This window comes from Carica papaya, chromosome 7 (assembly GCF_054855325.1).
Source record: "Carica papaya isolate Zhongbai chromosome 7, ASM5485532v1, whole genome shotgun sequence".
Taxonomy (NCBI): Eukaryota; Viridiplantae; Streptophyta; class Magnoliopsida; order Brassicales; family Caricaceae; genus Carica; species Carica papaya.
In genome coordinates this window covers 24,345,576-24,351,575 of record NC_142315.1, presented here as the reverse complement: position 1 = coordinate 24,351,575, position 6,000 = coordinate 24,345,576, and positions in this window count along the sequence as shown.

Below are 6,000 nucleotides of genomic sequence, written 5' to 3'. Positions count from 1 at the left end.
CGAGCAAACCGCCTTCCTAGGACATGTTATATCGAAGGAAGGGGTGTCAGTGAACCCCGAAAAGGTTGAAGCGGTACTTGGTTGGGAAAGACTGACAACAGTTAAGGAAATTCGCAGTTTTCTGGGGATGGCAGGTTATTACCGCCGGTTTATCGAAGGGTTCTCTAGTCTAGCAGCTCCTCTAACCCGACTCACAAAGAAGAATGCAAAGTTTGAGTGGAATGAGAACTGCGAAAGGAGTTTTTCAGAATTGAAGAAGTGGCTGACTACTGCACCCGTCCTGGCTCTACCGAGTGGATCAGGAGGGTACACAGTTAATAGTGATGCCTCCTATCTGGGCCTGGGTTGTGTCCTGATGCAGCATGGAAAGGTTATAGCATATGGGTCTAGACAGCTAAAGAATCATGAGAAGAACTACCCTACCCATGACTTGGAGCTTGCCGCAATCATACACGCCTTAAAAACCTGGCGCCATTATTTGTATGGAGAGACCTTTTAGATCTACACCGATCATAAGAGTTTGAAGCACATCTTCACCCAGAAGGATCTCAATATGCGTCAGAGAAGGTGGATGGAACTCCTCAAGGACTATGATTGTGACATCCTATACCATCCAGGTAAGGGCAACGTAGTAGCCGATGCCCTCAGCAGGAAAAGTGCAGGCACCCTAGCCCATTTGATGGTTTCAGAATGCAGGTCCATTGGGGCCACGCAGCAGGTTCGACTGCGAGATCTGAAGAGGGCCACATGTTTGGGCCACCTAGCAGTCCAACCCGAATTAATCCAAAGAATAAAGGAAGCCCAGTCAGTAGACCCCGCCCTAATAACCCGCAAGAAGGATGCAGAACAGGGAGTGAGCTCAAAATTTTAGATCTCTGCCGACGGATTGATTCACTTCAAGGACAGAGTGTGTGTCCCAGAAGACAGTGAGTTAAAAAGAGACATCATGACAGAGTCCCATAGTTCAAGGTTTGCCATGCATCCAGGAAGTACAAAAATGTACCAAACTATGCAACCTCGGTTTTGGTGGAATGGGATGAAGAGAGAGATAGCCGACTTTGTATCTAAGTGCTTGGTATGTTAGCAGGTCAAAGCAGAACATCAACGCCCAGGTGGGTTACTTCAGCCTTTACCGATTCCAGAGTGGAAGTGGGAACACATCACCATGGATTTCGTGTCGGGACTACCCAAGGCACGATCGGGACATGATGCTATATGGGTAATTGTTGACTGACTCACTAAGTCTTCCCACTTCCTAGCCATCAGAATGACTGATTCTTTGGACAAGTTGGCAAGAATGTATTTCCGGAAAATAGTCAGACTGCATGGAGTCCCAGTAATAGTGGTATCCGACAGGGATCCCAGATTCACTTCTCGGTTTTGGAATAGTTTCCAGCAAGCTATGGGAACAATGTTATCTCTTAGTGCAGCCTTCCACCCCCAAACTGATGGACAATCAGAGATGACAATTCGTACGCTTGAGGATATGCTCCGAGCTTGTGTCCTTGACTCCGGGGGCCATTGGGACAACCATCTACCACTGATAGAGTTTGCCTACAACAACAGCTACCAAGCAAGCATCGGCATGACCCCATACGAGGCGCTATACGGGCGTCCTTGCAGGTCACCGATTTGTTGGGAGGAAGTGGGCGATAGAAGATTGTTTGGCCCGGATTTGGTAGAAGAGACCACCTCCAAGATAGTTAAAATCAAGAAGAACATTCAAACAGCTCAGAGTAGGCAGAAGAGTTATGCTGATACCCGGAGGAGAGACCTGACTTTTGAGAAAGGCGACCGGGTGTTTCTTAAGGTCACCCCCTTCAAGGGAATTAGTAGGTTCGGCAGGAGGGGAAAATTAAACCCCAGATATATTGGACCCTTTGAAATCTTAGACAAGATTGGTACCACTGCCTACAGACTTGCACTGCCTCCGGAACTCTCCCGAGTTCATAATGTGTTTCACGTATCTATGCTACGTAAGTACAACCCGGACCCTTATCATGTCTTGGCTCATGAACCGCTCCCACTCCAAAAGGATTTGTCTTATGAAGAAGTACCAGTCGGTATCACGGACCGAGAGAGCAGAATACTCCGCAACCGGGAATTATCATTTGTAAAAGTCGTGTGGCAGAACCACACGCCCAGGGAGGCTACTTGGGAACTGGAATCAGAATTTAGGGCCCAATATCTCCATCTGTTCGATCAAGAGTAACGAGGAAAATTTGGGGACCAAATTTCTTTAAGGGAGGGAGAGTTGTAGCGCCCGGGAAATTGAAGAAGGAAAAAAAAAAAAAAAAGAAGGGGCCACGTCAGCAGCCACGTCAGCAAACCCAGTCAGCAGTCCCAGCCAACCAGGACCTGCCACATGGCAAAACCACGTCGACCGGGGACGGGTCACGTTGGCGATCCGCGTACGCGCGATCGGACGACCCAGATCAAGCGTGCGTACGGACGACCCAGATGAAATCGCACGGACGGTCCAGATTTAATCAAAAAACGGACGGTCCAGATTAAAACAAAATGGACGGCTGAGATCAAAAGGCAAAAGAGTATAAATAGAACCCCCACACCATACTACAAAAACCCTAGCCGCCTGCCCTCGCCGGAGAAGACGAACCAGACACCGGAGACGCCGGCCGCCGCCACCCGCCGCCGCACCGGGGAGATTTCCGACTGCCGATCGAGGTAAATTTTATACCCCCGACTCGTTTTTCCACACTGATTTCTCCTGTGGCCAAATCAGAGCCAAAATCCTGGCCAAACGGCCGGAAAACACGGCCGAAACCCAGTAGCCATTATTGATAAAAGAATTTGTTGTAAATTATGCTCCATTGGTCTTTTTGTGTTTTCTACCCACCTTTACCTCCGTGACGGTGAGATATCGTGATGTCTTTACTGGGCTAGTGTAGCTCATTCCTTATTTAATCATTTCAGATCAGGAAGACATTGTTCCCGAGCCGGTTCCGCAGGAGGACGACGAAGGGGACGCCTAAAGACTCCATAGTCATATTCGTAACTTTTATTTTCAAGTTTCTCCTTTAGGTAGTTTGATCTTTTATATTTTGTGAGAACGTTTTTGGTTTTAGTATAAGGGATGTTAATCGAATTTTTGACTTCGCTTCCGCATTCGATATTTTTAATATACATTTCATTTTAAATTTCCAGGGCCGTTACAGTTTATATCTATATATCTATTTTTAAATAAATAAATATATGTTATAATGTTGAACTAATATGAGACTGATAAATATAATAAGAATAAATCATAAACTTAATAGAATTTACTAATAATTGATTTAACCTTACGTAATCTTGAATATGATAGGTCAATCTCATAAATGTATAATCATATTTAACTGTTATTGTGTCAAATAAAATATTAATTTAATATAACATATAATATTGATTCAATATAATAACTATTGGACCAAACTTGAGTTTACATACAGACTTTAAACACGTTCACATAGTAATAGACTTTTTTAGTGTCACATGTTGATTCAGTTGGTTTCACAAATTTATCTCATGTTTGATTAAAAAAACATGACAAATGAAGTGTACTACGTGATTTAATTAAGCTAAGATAAATAAAATTTTATTTGAAATTGACATTATGATACTAATTAAAAAAAATATCTGATAGTTTATGAGTGAATTAAAAATGATATACGACATGTTAAAATAGTCAATAGATTAATTAAGAGTATTATACTAGAGAACTATATTTATATTATATTGTAATACATATAATTAAAAGCCTAAAATATAGTTTCATATCATATTGTTAATAATTTACATAGTAGAATAATATTTAGTAGGTTAATATTTGGAAATTAAAATATTTATGTACTTAGTTACTCAAAGAAGATATATTATTTCTTATTGTTGTTTATCTTATTTTTACGTATCAGTGTTATTTATATCACTTATTTTTATATATTACAATATATTTTGTATAAGATAAATATTTTTAACTAAAATAATTATAGTTAAAATGTATAGATAGTTTTCAAAATAATTGAAATACTGGTATATAGATATAAAAATCTAAATTACTTTAATTAATTTTTTAAATTTAATTAAGTGAAAAAATTGATGAGTGTATATATGTAGTATGTAAGAAGCACATGAATTGTTTTTGAATAGGAAAAATGAGGGGGCGAGGCGGTGAAATGGGGTGAAGACAAGCCGACCAGCTAAGGCTACGTTGTCGGGAGGCGCCATCGTGTGCTGCAACCGACACCGTGTTTCTCGGCAAACCACTTCTCATTTTAACTCTTTATCTTCTTTAACGGTTAACAAAACAAAACCCACAACGTACACTTTCTCTTTTTAAAAAATTATTTATTTAATGACTAACATATCATATATAAAATCAAATTGAATTAATATATTTAAATGTCACTTTATAATATACAAATATATATATATATATGTACAACATTTTACTACATTTGTCAAAAAGATAAAATCAAAATTGAGAAAAGTCAAACCAATTGTAATATTGATATAAATTGGATCAAGTTTCAACTAGGAGACAATTTATTTTTTGAATTATGAGCTAGACCCATGAGAAAAAAAAAATTATTTTAGAATTTTCAAAAATTTTAGTATAATGTATAATATAAATACTTTAAACTATAGTATAGTTTATGTACTTAAAACCGAAATATTTGGAAATTTTCAATGCATCTTTGATAATTAATTTTAAAAATTAATTTATAGGTGTTAGAAAGTAACCTTTAGCAAATTGTTTAATTTGATATGACTAATATACTTATTATTAGGTAGAATCGAACTCTATTAATGAATATATTATATTATAGTTAATTAGTGAAGACTTCTTAATTATAAAACTTCATTATCAATAAATTCAAGTAATGGATTAAAAAAATGAAAAAAAAATATGATTATGTATGTCATCATAATTATATTTTAAATACAAAAATAAAATGAAAATTGCAGTCAATTGATGGAATTTCCCAGAGCATGTAAATTATCATATTCGTACGTTTCTGGGTTGGCTTGTTAATTACATTTAGATGATATGATATGTGCATTAGATTTGGATTAAGTAAAGTAAATTTTAATTATATATTGTAAAGTTAAATCAATTACTTTGCTTAATTAATACATTTTTATATTGCTAGATTGATAAGACATAAAAGCGCTTTTAAGCCAACCTGGAAAAAAAAAAAAAAAAAAAAGAGGCAAGATAACATTATTGCTTATGAATTTTTTTAATAATTAACACAACAATTTACTTGTCACCCTTGGACATTCATTATCTTCATTTTTACCAAGTCTCATAACTCATAGTGTCACACAAACTTTAACTTTTTTTTTAATATTTAATTGATTTGGTACTACAATGGTTAAATTTTTTTACTTTATTTAAATATTACAAATTTAAATTTTATTAAAGATATAAAATATTGTCATTTTATGAATATATTATAGGTTAGTAGTTACTGAATTATAGTATTTGTTTCAATGAGTGTAACATCTGGATCCAAAAATTTAGTCTGGAATAATCTTTTTTAATTTATAAAATACATATAAATAATTAATTTTTTTTTAAAAAATAAATTAGAGACGAAATTGAAAATAATTTTGAAAAAAAAGATGAAAGTGTGAATACGGATGTTATTTTTTTTTAAAAAAATTGAAAACAGAGGGTAAAATCGTAAAAAAAAAAGTTTGACCACGTGGGACGGCCCGGTCAGCAACCACGGCGAACTAGGACATGTCGCGTGGCGAACACGCTGGTGTCGGCTCCACGCGGGTAATCCGCGTGCTTGGGCGATCCTACGACCTAGGTCATATCCCGCGCGTACAAATGGTGCAGATGCATTCTCTCTTTAAACGTGATCGAACAGACAAGATTGATTGTGATGGACGACCCAGATTCGTCCACGCAATTGGCCTAAACGAAAAATCATCGAATGCTCATCCTCGCTCCACGTCGACTCGAATGAGCGGCTTGGATTGGATGAGAGG